The 16,210-nt window shown below is 35.1% G+C and overlaps 1 protein-coding gene and 1 long non-coding RNA gene across 9 annotated transcripts in view; one reads left to right on the top strand and one right to left on the bottom strand.

The window, feature by feature from the left end:
• The window catches only part of PCLO (piccolo presynaptic cytomatrix protein), a 361,820-nt gene that overhangs the window by 11,587 nt on the left and 334,023 nt on the right, over positions 1 to 16,210 (bottom strand). The window lies entirely within an intron of this gene.
• LOC137849860 (uncharacterized) overlaps positions 6,583 to 16,210 on the top strand; it is a 41,790-nt gene continuing 32,162 nt past the window's right edge. For both annotated transcript variants that reach the window (XR_011092111.1, XR_011092112.1), the window contains exon 1: positions 6,583 to 6,972. This is a non-coding gene — a long non-coding RNA (uncharacterized lncRNA). The remainder of the gene's footprint in view (positions 6,973 to 16,210) is intronic.

Consider the following 16,210-nt stretch of genomic DNA (forward strand, 5'->3'; position numbering starts at 1 on the left):
TTTAAATATCTGAGCTGATTTACACATTTATCTTAAAATAAGTTGAATTGCCTTCTGAGATTGACTATGTCTATCAGCATAGATGTATCAAGGGTGAGTAGGTTAAACCTGGAAATTTAAATAAAAGATGTTTAAATGCTGCTACATGATGAGCATCTGCTAGAGTTATTTGCTGAATGGATGCCAGATGGCCAGAAAACAGAATTAAGAAAATACGTAAATAGATATTTTGTCCCATGGTGGTGCATAAGTTAATACAAGATCCTTCTGTTCCAGTCTAGTGATTTGGAATATTAACGTAGTTGAATTAGAAATAAAATAGTAGAGATAATAAAGATATATACAAACACTGCCCAGAATTTTCAGTTTTCCAAAAGAAGTATATAATACAATTACTGTTTCTAAAATAGGCAGAAAATGCACTTCTGGAGCTTGCCAGAGCCCTGAACTTTATGCCAAAGGATTTAGAGTCACAGAAAACTCCTTCTGAAACATTTCTTGAGTGTGACAATGTTAATTTTGAGTTATGATTTTCTTTATATAAGTTCTTTAAAACCCAAATCATCTTGTTATGCAATTGAAGAACTGAGATGCTAGAAAAAAAATAAGCATGACAAAGAAAATAAGCAAAAAAAATGAACAAGAAGCCAACTATAAACCAAAACCAGCTTTACTTTCCTACACTTGTGGCTACAGTCTACAGGATTAGCATGCCTTATCCACCATGCATGTACATGAGATGCAAAGATAGCCATAGTTTCTTTTAGCAGGATTGCTCCTCCTATTTTTCCTTTTGTGTGCACTTAGAGAGATGGATGCATTTTAAAGTGTAAGAATGTAAAGAATATATGCTCTTACAGGGACAGTCTTCAAATCCTACTGGAAAATTGTACTGTTTATTCACAGGAAATAGGAAAACAAAGTATTGCACATTATTGATCAGCAGGCGAGGTTTATTTCTACACTTTCTGATTATGAATATTCATGTTACATCCACATTTCTGAAGGCAATCTAGGTATTTCCTAGAGAGCAATCTCAGGTTTCCAAATATTGGTGCACAGCAGCATCTTGCAGTTGACTGCAGCAAACAAGCACCCTCTATAGAAAACCAAACACATTCACACTGCTTTGTCATTACACCTGTGTCTTCTGATCACCGTCATGTTGCCTAGTGGTCCAGGAACACGAAAGTTAATTTTCTGATGATAGGCAGGGAGAGCCTGAGATAATTAATTTCTTACTGTAGCCTGATTTTGATGGTGTATGGACAGCATGAAGTTGTCATATGGAATGGAAAAGAAAATGGAGCATTTTGTGGTGCAGGACTAGCTGTGTTAGTGCTGATAGTTGTTATAAAACACAAGGAAACAAACACGTCCTCCACTCTGTTGAGAGATGAGCATGCCGCCTCCAGAACCGGAGTCAGTCTTAGAAAGAGCAAATTGGTCTGTGCTAAAAGGAATCCCAGGAGAAAATTAAAATAATCAACGTGGAAATCAAGGAATCTGCATCAGGGAATCAGCCAAGGAGGAAAATTCTGTGACAGTATGAATGTCAGTTATAATGCTGTATGATGCTCCTCTGTGCATGTTCACTTGAGGAAGGTTTGGGTATAAGAAGCCTCCACAGATTTTTACAGCAGAGGAAGCTGGTATTTGGTACTTGTCTTGTTTTGGGAATGCGTTCCCTACTAGTAAAATGAAGTGAATGAGCTCTGTCACCCAAATTGCCTTAAAAACATTTGAGTATAATGTGAAGTACAGCTCCTTCTGAACCTGTTGCATTTATAATTCTGAAAGTGTACGTAATAAACCTCAGAATTTCCATAATCTTTCAGAGTGAGATGAAGAGATGAGTAATAGCATAGCGTCATCATAGACATATGATCGAAAATAAAGAATTCTTTTGCTAGATCTAATTTAATTTCCTTAGGTCTTTATCTGTTTTGATACCCTGAGAGATTAAACTAATGAATTTCTGAGAGCTCTGTGTATTGTTCATTGACAGGATATGGGTATTTCCTTGCAGTATTTTACCACCTTTTGTCTCATAGATATCTAGTGACCTGGAAATGGTACAGCTATAGTTATCTCTAACACTATGTAATGACACACGTCTTCCAGAACTGAGCAACTCAAATGCTGCTTATGTAGCTGTATTGCTTAAATCAATAGCATTTTGGTTTCAGCTATATAAGGGTATGATCATAATATTTAGAAGATCAAAATTTGTAGTACCATGGCATAAAATCTAAGAAGGTGTGTTCTTGAGAACCTGATTTGAAAAAGGAAATTGTACAGAGCTGCAAGGGGAACTGTAAATATGGAAAATCATCAGAGAGAGGTTAAAATCTATGCCTAGTTCAATCTCCTGTCCCTTACTAGTTCTCTGTGATCCTAGACTTATTCTGTGTGCCTGATCTCAGAGACAATAACACCCACTTCACTAACTGAGATTTTTTTTTGTTTTATTAATTGCAATTGTGTATATTGTAAAGAGAGTAATGTACTGCTTTGATAACGTAAACATGAACAGGACTTCAGCATATGATCCCTAATCCTATGACAAAATATAAGACCTAAATAGGCTGATGAGGATCCGTGCCAACATTATGGCCACAAAATGTATCACAGGAAGTTCTGCACCAACATGCGAAAGAACCTCTTCATGGTAAGAGTGATGGAGCACTGGAATAGGCTGCCCAGGGAGGTTGTGGAGTCTCCTTCTCTGGAGATATTCAAGAACCTGCTTTGGCAGGGGGGTTGGACCCAATGATCTCTTGAGGTCCCTTCCAACCCCTTCAATTCTACAATTCTGTGATTACATTTCCCTCCACCGACAATCCATGGAGCTTGCACAAACAGAATCTTCTGTCTACCAAAGAATGCTGTTGTAGCAAGAATTATTTCTGCAGGATTCTTTTAACACTATCTTGAGAACCAGAAGTCCATCTTCCAATAGACAGCTGTGCTTCAGCAAAGCAAGACATCAACTTACTGTAATAAATAATTCAGTATTACTGTGAATACTCACCATTTATTATTTACATTTTAGTATTAGAGTTGAACAACTGCAGCTGAAGGTAAAGCAGAAGGGTATTCACTATCAGTTTAAAACTAAATATGTCAAGAATCCAACATACCAACCCAAACCTTCCAACCTTTTTAAGGTAGTCCCCCTCTCCCCCCTTTTTTTTAATTTATAAATGTCTTTCGAGTTACTTGCTGTACCAGCTGTTTGCTTTCATAATGCCTTTCATCCTTTTGTTGTGACAACAGTTACTGGTAGTGTTGTAAAATAATACTTTGGACGAGCTTTGTAAAAATGCATCCCAATGTTTTCAGGCTACAAACTTTTCTGCCCTTTTGAGGTCTTTACACTACCTTCTAGTTTTTGTCTTTCACCTTTCTCCCACATATTTTTTTCCTCCCTTGAAAACTGTTACAATTTTCTCTGTAGGCTGTATTCATCTTTGTACACCCTGCTGGGTCTGGACTGATGCTATGTGTAAAAACTTTTGAAATGAAGTGATTTTAAAAATTGTGGGAAAATAACACAGGTACTTTACAAATGCTCAAATATGAAAAAAAATCACAGATGTACCAATTCAACTTCAGCTGGATTTATTTCCATCATGTGGCATTCTAAAATGTTGTAGCAAAACCTAGGGTAAGTAAGTAAAAAGTTACTGGGACAATAAGATTAGAGGAGGTGAACTACAAGAGAAAGTTTCATTAGTTTCTTAAGGTCAGTGACTGAATTCACAGTACAGAGGATAAGAGATTTCTGCAGAAAAGTGTTTTTTTTTTTTTCAGTATTTTAGTGAGACTGGTCCCTAGTACCATAGGGACATTTGAAGAAAAGGAAGCGAAATCATAGCTGTAAATATCATATTCAACAAATTTAGATGACTAGAGATGACTACACATATTGTTTTCAGTGATGAAGGTGAATACAGAATACCTGTATTTGAAGGAAAGTAGGCAGATATAGGATAAAAGTGGGCTGAGGAAATCAAGAGAGTTGCAGAACTAATTCCCATAATGCATCCTAATGGATACCACTGCTTATTTATACTTTTGTGGAAGGGAAGCCTTATGTTCTGAGCTAATTATTATAATATTCTCTCTTCAATACATTTAAATACCTGAATTCCTCAAAATTCAACTTTGGTTTACAATATACTAGTGACAGTTTAAATCAGGTGGAAATATTGGTGTCTAATTCAACATGTCTAGACTCTGTAGTCCATAGAAGTAGCATCTCCAAACATACCTTATGATGGATAAATGTCTTCTGGAGGTGCCTTCCATTTTTCAGTGACAGGTATGAGGTGAGAGATTTGATTTAGAAACCTAACTTTTTGACAGTGAAATTAGGCTAAAATATTCAAACTACAGTACTATCATTTTCTATAACTTCAATGACAGAAAGCTAAAACCATGGCTGAAATTATTCTTGCTACTTTAACTGAACTTCAAAGATAGATGCAGCCTGGATCTGAAAAGGGAAACTCTGCAGCCTCATGTCTCAGATAGCAAAATTCCTTTTAGCTGCCTTTGCTCCCTTTCATCTTTGCCATAATTCAGTGCCTGAGCCTAAATATACATTCACAGTCTTCTTTTCACAATTTTAGCATCTTACATAAGGAAAAATATCAGACACTGCAGATTCAGCTGTATAAAAGATGGCTTGCCACAGCATGTCTGAAATTTAGATGGCGAAAGACACACTTTGCCCTGGTTTTCTAATGGACAGAAGAGGGGAAGAGAAGTATTTAACATACATACATACAAAATAACCTGAACCTTGATTATTATGTATTTTAAACCTATTCTATCTAAGCTTCACTAAGGAAAAAATGTGCTAAAGGGGGAAGAAATTTGCAATCTGTCATTAAAAAATCGGTATTTGACATAACCTCAGTTCAATAAAATATTTTGCACAATACCAGAATGATCCTTGTGTAATACATTATAAATACCTGGTTAAAGTAGTACTAGTGAGTCTGCAAGTTCTTTTTCTATATCAATGTCAGAACACAAAATGCTTTCTACCTATATAAAAACAGGGAAGATTGTTCCTAGATTTTGCTTAGGTTCTCATTGAAATGATGACAAACTTTAAACTATTTTCCCTCTTCTCTGAAAAATGTATTTTTATATATTTTTTAGTCTTGATATGCAAGTTTTTAAGAGGCAATACAGTCTGAAATGAGAAAATCCCTTCTGAGCTTTACTTTCTGTGCCAAAATAATAAACCTTCGGGCTCCAAGTATACATATGAAGATGTGAACATCACAATAAATTTATTTATTCTTTTTGCCTCCTTGACTTTATGAAAATAAGCATTCTGGCTTCTTCTGACTAAAAACACCAGGAAATGGATTAAAATTAATTTGGCTTATATTACAATATGATGAAAGTATAATGGAAATTGTATGACCGCTTAAAGATGGGTGAAATGACTGAAGTTACTCTTGAACTGCCCTGGATAATAACAAGGGAAAGCAGAAAATTTGCACAAACATTATAGTAAAGAGCATCAGATAATTCTAAATTTATCAGAAAGATGAAGCAGCACAGATTCAGAAGAGAAATGTTTGACTGCCAAGAAGTTTTTGTATACTAATTTTGTGAATCCACAGAGAAAACAACCCTTTGAACAAAATATTTTATAATTAGGATGTAAACAAACAACCTAAACTCAGATACACAGAGTGCTTGGAATTTATGGTTAAGAACAACATATTTTCTAAGAATAACAGCTAAAATGAAAGCAATGAAGATAAAGTACTTGAAGATTTCATTTCTGAAAAGTAATAGTTCTGTTGGGAAATGTCACCTGCTGACCACCTGAGGAGCAGTGTGATATGAAAACAAAGTTTATTGCTATTATTTCTTTTGAATTTTTAGGTCAAGCAGAAGCAAAACCAGTTATACTATGCTTAAACACAGATCCAAAAACATACTGTGTTAAAAAAACATGTAGGAACTTCCCCATTTGCTTTGGCAGACATGTAGTTAAATGGTATTTTTTTCATTCTTTTTCAGTCTTAGAGGTCTGATCAAATTCAAAAAAAAATAAATAAATGAATAAATATAATAATCTCAAAGGTAGATAAAAGGATAAAATCAGATGCAAGTGTATAAAAAAATTAAATCATAAGAAAGACATATAGAAAAACAGCTCAAGCTTATTGAAATATTGACTTCAGAAATAGATGTTATCTAAGTATCTATAATACAGGCTTAGTTTTTCTAGACACACAACAGAAGACTTTAAAATTGAGAACCAATGTGGAAAAAGTACTGATATTTTCCCTCTTAGAAGTTCAGATAATAGAATATTTTTATTTTTTTCCTCTGTCATAAAGCCATCTTATGATGGGAAAGTATACACAGTGAATAGGTGTTGGTGATGAACCACATATGACATGTTTTTATTCCAATTAGTTTGAATTGTGGCTCACTGAACATTTACCACACAGAGATTCAGCACTGAGCCCGCACTTTTAGTGCAGTGGAACAGGCTGTTTTATTTCACAGCTTGCCCAAGTCATTTATAGCCCATAAAAAAAAAAAAATTACTTAACACATGGTGGCATATGCAACTCTATAGAGATTTTTTTGAGAAGGAGGTGGAAGATGGCATTTGTATACACAAATATATCCATACACATACTCAACGCAATATGTTAGCACTCTTTTGTGCTATAAATCTGGTAGGCACACTATCATGGTAACTGAAGACGAAAATTTTTGGTAAGAACCTGCCTATTCTTTTCTCACAACATGATTTCCAGATTCCCCCTCAGATTTATCCTGCAGTTCTTAGGCTCTTCAGTGAAATATGCTTAAAGTCTTGCTCATAGCTCCCTGGAACTACACACTGCTGTGCACCATCATGTGCACTGCACAGCCTGATACCAGAGCAGATGCTTCTGCACTGACTGTTCATGTGGAAGACAGGTAATGCTATTATATTAATAGATTTTCTGTTGTGTACTTACGTTACCTGCAACAGTGGTAGTAGCCCACTGTTGAGATGCATTTTCTCTATCATTTAATAAGAATGATTACTGAAATAATTGATGCTAATAAAACTACTAAGAATAATAATATGTGAAATTGCATATTCATTATGATAGTAAGAGCTGTGATAGTTCTAGCCAGGCTCATTATACCTGATATACTAAACAAAATCTGATATACTAAAGAAAGCCAAATCTGTCTTCCAGGAGCACCAGACTGTTTTGTTACTGGCTCTAGAGAACCTAGGAAATCTTAGCACAAAAAATGAATACTTGTAATTACAACTGGGAGTGAACTACTTGCAAAATCTGCCCAATGGAGCAATGAGGGATGATCCTTTAAATTAATAAGGATAAACATGGAATCAGCTCAGTCAAAACTGGAAAAAATGTATTAATCAAAATTTTGCTCAGGAAGGATGGACAGAAATGCTATGCAGAGTATTCCAGAGTATGCAGAATTTGGAGTACTACAGTCACTGAAGGATTGGTACCTGGAAACATTGTTTAGAGTAATGTGGAGATGATTCCTAAAGTTGTTACTTGTTTGGAGAAATGTCAATTTATTTTTCAGCTCCTGTCTTTTCTTCTATTAAATGTTTAGAAATATGTTTACGGTTTGTAAACATCCATCTGAAATCCTAAATTGTGTAAGTACCTGCTTTTCAGTTGAAATGCATACTTTACAATTTGCCTCTGATTCAGCACTCAACAGTGCCGTTATTCTTACTATTTCATGCAATGCTGGTTCACTCAAGCTGCTATAATAGGCATATAGTAAAGATGGCATTTCATTGCATCATTGAACTGATATGTGTGGTTAAAGTCCACAGAGATGCATTTCAATAGATAGACATCGTCTGAAATCCTAGAGCAGAAGAAATAGTACAGGGACAGTACAGCACTTAAGTAAATGAACTTTAAAGCCTGGAGATGAAGATTGCAACGATAGAAAAAAAAAAAAAAAAAAGTGAAGATCTACTCCTATTTACAGTGTTTATGAACTGGAAAGAAACCTGTTATGTAAATGGAATTATATATAACCTAAAAACAATACTGAAGCTGAAAATAATTAGATAAGTCCATAAGTGTACTACATGGTGTTATGGAAGAGCTCTTGATCTTATAGGGTTAAGAAACACTTGTGTTTCTGAGTCATTCATGTTTCTGAACAGTTTCTGAACATTTATGGGGCATGAGGAAAGTTCCCATGCTAGGACAGTGAGAATTGGAAATGATATATTTTAGGAAGAAAGAAGAACCTAGTCAGGGGAAAATGTGATAGGCTGATGTCAGAGGTGCAACGGGAGAAAGGTTTTATAGTACAAGACCAATTTTTTTTTTCCCCATGTGATGAGAAGAAATCTTCAGAATCACATTTTGGATAGTAAGACCTCCCCCTGCTACCACACACAGCACAGGTAGTCAATCCCTTACTTTGAGAAATGGTAGTTTGTCGCAGATAAGGGGCTTTGAGGATGTGGTCAGTAGGCCACCTAAATTTGACAGCAAATCCACTTGCACCTGGAAACTTTCAAGAAAGTTTTCTCAAAACTATGTGCCCTAGAAAAGGTGAATCAGAAAACATGCAGATTTATATTTAAATATGTCAGTCTGGCTTAGAAACTCCCCCTAAGCCTTATGAAATCACTCAAGCAAATACCATCTATTTGTAGAAATATATAAAAAATAAAAATAATAATACTTTAAAAAAATGAAAACACAACTTTGTAACTCATTAAAAACATTTTTCTGCTCTGGGCATTATGTATTCAGCAGGACTTGTATAACCAAACCCTTTCTATAAAGAAGAGAAAGGAGTATCTCTTAGCAAGTTAATGCTGCTCTAGCTCCTGCAGAGCAACTTGGCAACTGCCTTCAAACAGGAATGTGTTTTTCTCTGCCCTCTCCACCCCCGTCCCCCTTTTTACTTGCCTCCTGTCTCCTGCCCCACAGTGCAGAAAGGCTGCTTTTTGAATAAATACCTCTGAGCCTTCCAGCCAACTGCAGCCTACAGTCATTATTTTACCAAGAATCTCTGAGATTTAGTACTGTTCTTCTGAAGGTTATTTCAAAAGTCTTGATTGTAATCTATCTTCAAAAATTGAACCTGTGATTATAGGAATGGAAAGGCAGGGTGTTGGAAGTCCTTACAAAATAAAAGTACAACACACTCACTTTTCATAGTGTGATTTAAACCTTGTCTGGTGGATTGTGAAATTTAAAATTCTTAAGATCTGGAAAAAAAATTATATATATATACATTATTACTGCATACACATTATAAATTTATAACAAAGAATACTAGACATTGTATTTGTGATTGTCATCCATGAATGTGTTTCAATACCTGAAAGGATTAGAGAGCCTCTCTTTACAGCATCCATTAATTTAGAAGAAAAAGTAAAAACCTTTTTTCAACTACAAATGAAAACAAATTTTTATGACAGCAGAACATAGATTCTGCTGTATTTGGTACTTACTAATTAATCATACTATACTCATAGCATACTCAGGAAGTTTCAATAAGAATCTGATGAACAGTTCAGACATAAGAACTGAAGAAAGATTATTTTTCCCAAACAGTCACTGCAAAAAGAGTCTTGAATGACCTAAAAGATATTTTAAAAATCTTCAGCAAGGCTTTTTTATAATCTCTAAAGAGACCTTATATATCTACTGAATTTCTGCTTGGAAGCAATTGGCTCAAAAATATGAAAGTACATTGTTCCTTAGGATATTATTCATGAACAAAGATTTGCTGAGCTTGTGCCAGGCCATGTTAGATACCATGCCAGCTGTCATGCTCTGCATCACTAGACAAAACCTTTTGAAGAATAGTAATAAATCATGTGAGATTCCTGCTTCATTATCACACATAAGAGCTAGCATCAGGTTGTTACTTAAATGCTATTTGTGAGTGATCTGATGCACAGTATTTTTCTGTTTCCAAGAGGAAAGCCTGTCTATGCACACATATCTCATATAACACAAGTCTCTTACTTTTTCTGACGTGTCAAAGTAATAAAAATTTATTCACAGAATATTTTGTTGCTGTAGACAATCTAAAATATACATTCTAATGCTTAATATGTATGTTGAATATTAAATGAAGAAAGAAAAATGCATAACATCTGAAGGCTTGTCAGTAGTTCTCATTGATATTTAACATTATGATATAATGTTATGATATAATTATCATGACTTGAACAGTTGTTCACTGAGTTCTCAGGAAAAATAATTAATCACTTAGAACAAAAGCATAAAAATAAAAGTTGAAATATTATTTACATGTGTGAATTTTAACATATATAGACTCAGTAACAGTGATAAAAAATGGCAATAAAGATCATTTCAGAGTATTCTTCTAAAAGTCTATGAGCCAACATTTTCAGTAGCAATTACTGTGATTAAATCTGAGCTTGAAAAACTTTAAAGAACCTAATTTCCAGAGCACAGTGAAAAATCAGGGATCCTTCTTTTTTTCTTTTCTAAATAGTTTATAATACTCAAAAAGTCATTGTTTTGTTATCAAATAAAATTAAACAAAATGTCAGTTTCAGAACAACTTGAGATATGTTTTCTAAGATTTAAAAGATCCAGTTGGGATGTTCTAGTAGATGTTACTCCAAAAAACACCTCCACAGGTAATGATGAAAACCAAATTCATGAAAATTAACTCAGGAATTTCACACAGGACTTCATTTCTAGATCAGTTCATAGCAGACTGATCTAAAATTGAGTTTTTACTGTCTTTCTGTGGAGAGTAACAAAAAAATCAGTATGCATTTCCTTGGCCTCCCTAGCTAGTTCCTGATTTCACATGTTGCTGTCTGTCATGAATTCCTATTCTTCTGCTGGAAGTTTCCAACTCTTTAATGTGCTTCTGACTGACAATGTATTTGCATTCTGCAAATCATTTATGATTTAGCAGAAGCATTGTTGTTCATCACTTCCCTGCTGCTACTGTAATAACTATACGCAAAAAGTTTCACTTTACAGGATGCTTTCAGTGAGAAATTTACTTGGGCACCTTTGTACCTCTACTCTTTGCCCTCACAGGTTCTTGAACACCCTATTGACTTAAAGGTATTGAAAACTCATTTGTAACTAAGGGTAAAAAAAGACTATTAAGACTTGATTAGAAATCTCATTAACATATATATTTCTAGAGCACCACAGAAATGAAATATATTCAAGATCTGTCAAGAAAATCTATTTCCAGATTTGCAAGTGGATGAAATCTTACAGTTAATCTCATTCTTGTGATACTTCTAGTTGAATTTCTAGTGTTTCAGAATTTCTGGATAAACATGCGAAGTCCCTGCACATTACAAATATCTTATTTCTTTTTTTTTCTTTTTTTTTATTTTTTTTTCTTTGACAGAAATTAATTTCTGTTTCATGTTCTTTAAGAAGGTAGAAAGTACAAAGCAACATAAGAGACAATCTGCTCCCCTGAGATTTTCCTATTTGAGCAAACCAGTATGGAGACTGAAAGGTAAAGACAGATTTAAAAAACAAACAAACAAACAAAAAAAAACTAGGAAACTAGAATAACCTAGTTAATACATGTTTTTATACATACAATTTGACTTATACCTGGTAGCAGTGTAGTTATTTTCCAAAAATTAGTAACTAAACTGCAATATCAAGCTCCCTATCTGATTTATGAGATACTGCTCTGTAATATTCAAAGACTATTCATTTTAAAGGATTCATTGACTGTAGTGATAACTGTAATCATTTCTGCAAAGTGATTATTGTTCTGAAAAATAGGGCTTACAGGGCTGCAGAACTTCAAGAGTATGCTCTGTCTTTGAAGTTATTTCAGTGGAAAGCCACAATTTTATCTTATGACTACATACACCAGTAGTGTCCCCTTGTGTCCAGTTTTACAAGCAAAACTTTGAGGATCCACTGCTGAACTGCAAGGTCTCTAAGTGCTGTTACATTAGTCTTCCTCACAGTGCAGAATACACAATTTTGTCTCAGTAACTCTTCTAAAGAGGGAAAAGCTTGACCAGTCAAATATGTGCATTTTACTTTCTTCAGTTCTGAAATTTGAAATACATATAAAACTTAGGTCAAAACTGTTTTTAGCTTCTTTCACAATTTTCATTCTTCCTTCCTGATATTGTTTCGCTGCACGAAAAGATGTAGCTATTTAAATCCATGACTTGGAATCAAGGACATTATAGACACCTGGGAGACTGACAGCTTGATCCTGAAATGGTTTGCAAGACATCTAATTATTCTGTGCAAGGCACTCAACTTCAAGTTTTGAAACCAAATTTATACAATATAGTTCAGAATGAACAATAAATACAGCCCTCTACATTAAATAGCTTGATGTGTGCATCATGCTTTCAGCTAATAGTTATGATAAACATGATTTCCACTAAAATAATCAAAACTTCTATCTCAGGCTCTTTTGTGATACATACTCTTAACTGTTGGATTTTTTTTTTCTCTAAAATTTTAGTTTCCCTTAATAACAGTAATATCCGTGGTACTTAGTAAAGTAAAAAATAAAATAAAATTAATAAAATAAAATAAATAAAATAATAAATAAAATAAAATAAAATAAAATAAAATATAGCATTTATTTTCAGTTGGCAAGGATCTAAGTCTTAGACCATGCAAATTTGTCTCATTTATTTTTTTTTTTTTAATGTCACGTGGAACAGCATGCGGTATTCTTTGTGCATCTATTTTTGGAATGGTCTGTATTGTATATTTACATTTATTACTTGCATGAAATTATAAGCAATTATAAGCAGTTGTTCTAAATGGACGGGTCAGACAACTACTGCTACTGACAGTAATTGCAACTAAATTTATATTGGTAGTCTCAGTTAATTTCCTAACTTATCTCAGAGGAGCACAAAGACACAACATAATAGGAGACTTCAATCTCCGTGCTGAATTTAATTCCTTTATCCATGTGACACATAAGCTCCAGCAAAGGACCTCCTTTTTACTGAGAATGCTTCAAGACACATACGGCAAGTCTGCTGCCCTGTTGAGCAGTGTGCTTGCTCATTTTGAAAGCTGTTTGTTATTATTTGAAGGCAAGGACTGGTAATGGCAGAATTAAATCCTCTAATGTCAAAGACAAAACTGGCACCACTACCGGGAACTACAAACACTCTTGCTGAGTCTTTCTTGTGGCTTTACCCATAAAACCATCATCCTACTTCTCAGACAAAGAAGTATAGCAGATCTAATTTGTTTATTTTCTGTTATTTAGCAAAGATATTAAAACAACAACAACAAAAACACTTATTTACAAAGCCTGCAATGAGATATTCTAAGTCTTGCTGGCATATTTATAGGGCAGGGAAAGAAAAGAATATGTTACCTGTCTATAGATGCAGCAGGGAAATTAAAGTAATAGAACAGAATTACTTGTGAGAAATTTGGCCAACGGAGTGGTTTTGAAAAGCACCATGGAGTGCTTACAAACAATCGCTGTAGATTGCTGCATTTAATTCTACCTGGTGAGATGTCCTCTTAAAGAAAAATATGCCATTTACTAACGTCCTCTTAAAGAAAATAATACCATAGGACCGGTTAAATTACAAAGAACATTTTTACCTGTATCTAATCACTGATTCTTACTCATCTTTAAATAGTATAAACTGTCACAGGGCCTGAAAGAACACTCTTCACACTCCTGTTACTTGTTCCCACACAAATTCCATAACATTAACTCCTTAGCCACGAATATTTGTACAGCTGCCTAGAGAATTAGTTGGCAGAACTGATCCTACTAATTGCATCAACCCCAGCATCCCACAATGTATTCATTTGGTCTTACTCACCCAAGCCAATTTAGGATATATTTTATACCACTATACAGAATGAAATGAGCTTCAGGGAGGGAAAGAAAGGCATTATTCAATGCCAGCAACAGTGCTGAGATACAACATTGTTCTTTATGAAACAACAATGAAACAATCAGACTCATAAAATAATTCAGAAAGGTTAAAGGTTAAGATAGAACAGTTGAAAGGGACCTACAAAAATCATCTAGTCCAACTGCCAGACCACTTCATAACTACTTAAAAGTTAAAGCATATTATTGAGGGCATTATCCAAATGCCTCTTGAACACTGACAGGCACAGGGCAGCAACCACCTCTATAGGAAGCCCATTCCAGTGTTTGACCACCCTCACACTAAAGATTTTTTTATTTTTTTTTTTCCAATACACAGTCTGAACCTGCCCTGGCACAGCTTTATGTCATTCCCATGTGCATCCAATCATTGGTTACCAGCAAGAAGAGACCAGTGCATCCTTCTCCATTTCTCCTCCTCAGAAAGTCATGGAGAGCAATGAGGTTGCCTCTCAACCTTCTGTTTTCCAGACTAGACAACCCAAGAGTCCTCAGCCTCTCCTCACAGGACATACCTTCCAGCCCTTTTACCAGCTTTGTTGCCCTTTCTTGAATGCATTCAAGTACCTTAATACCCTTTTCATATTAGGGAGCCCATAGCTGTCCACAATATTCAAAGGTAGACTGCATCAATGTTAAATATAGTGGGAGAACAGTGGAAGTCTCCTGTCCATCCCCACATTTACAGTGGGTTAACTTCCAAATTTCATCAGTTTGCTCAGACCTTGTTTGTTGAGTTGTAAAAACTTCCAAGAAGCTTGACAGCATCACTGGAGCAACTCTACTCAGTGTTTTAACTAAAGTCTCTGTGTTTTCTTTTCAATTTTCTTTACAGTCAGTTAGAATTTCCAACTTTTTTTTTTTTCCCCTGCGGAGATCTGAGAAAAGTCTGCCTCCATCTCCTCTATTTTCTCCCTTCAGGTATTTAAGAACAGCTCATTTCCTGAGACTTATATAAACACTCAGCCTCTCTTCCATGCTACTTGCTCTGCCCATTAACCATCTTACTGGCAGTTTGTTGAAGCATTCCCAAACCTCTAGGAGGTTCCAAAATAGACACGTTTATTTAGATGTAACCTCACAAATACCTGAGACGATAATCCCTTCCTATGACCTGCTCCCTACACAGTTACTTTTGCTGATCACTATGCAGCAACAATGAACATAAAGCAATTTTCCAAATTAATTGTGTAAAGAAAAGTTGATGTCCTAGCAAAACTGACATCCACAGAGAAAACTGGATTTGAAGAGTGCCTCGGATGAATTCTGTAGAGCAGAACACAGTGGACATTGTATATTTTGAGATAAGGGCATGCAAATACCAATAGCTTTGTGGGAAAATGACATTTTCTCCAATGCCAGCACTTTCAGTATTTTTAAAATTGCTTTGGGCATCAATTGTATATTTTTAGTTTCCCTCATTTTAAAGAAGTAAAAAGAATATTGAAAATACTTTGCAGTCCCCACATTATCCCACAGTTGTTTGAAAACACATAGCACAAAAACCTTTTTTCAAAGCCTGCCCATTTTACAATAAAAAGAAGTTGCCTCGAGAAAAGAGCTTTAAATATAGCTGTATATAAATATATCAACAAGTTAGTACTCCTGCATGAAAGCAAGTCCAGCCGCACATTCAAGAGTTTTGCCACTGGAGACAACGATCAGTAGTACAGCAGCATGAATACAAGCCCAATTCCTCATCACTTAGTTTTGCTGCAGGCATCTGAAGAGATCAGATTCATACATCTTTCAGATTGGCTATGTATGGCTGGGTTTGCTTTTTATGTAATTCGAATGTTGGTAGTTATTCCCAGAGGGCTTCTAATACTGGGAATGAGTGTTCATGAAGTGAACTTAATATGAAGATCTTATATAAAGATGGTTTGGAAGATTTCAGAAGTGACCAGGTTTGCTGCTGTCACTTTGGCCCAAATGTTATGCCAAAATCAAAGAGGAAGTGCAGTCACCTTGATCATTTTTGTCAGCTACAAACATGACGTATGACTGGCACAGGCTATGAACCCAGATGTGACAATTTGTTGGGAGCTGCACACAGTTCAACGACACTTAAATTCGTTGTTCCCATTGAATGTTTCTTGTTCCCCAGAAAAGTCTAAGCAAAGAAATTAGGCTTTTCGTCACTCTTCTTTTGACACACAGATACTCAGTTTCCTTGTGGGCTGCTCACTCCCCAAGCTTTTTATCAGGCCCACAGTATGAATCATGGGCACTCTGACTAGTTCCTGCATCAGCTTTGTTCCTTCTTCTTCCTAGT

This window comes from Anas acuta, chromosome 1, assembly GCF_963932015.1.
Source record: "Anas acuta chromosome 1, bAnaAcu1.1, whole genome shotgun sequence".
Classification (NCBI taxonomy): Eukaryota; Metazoa; Chordata; class Aves; order Anseriformes; family Anatidae; genus Anas; species Anas acuta.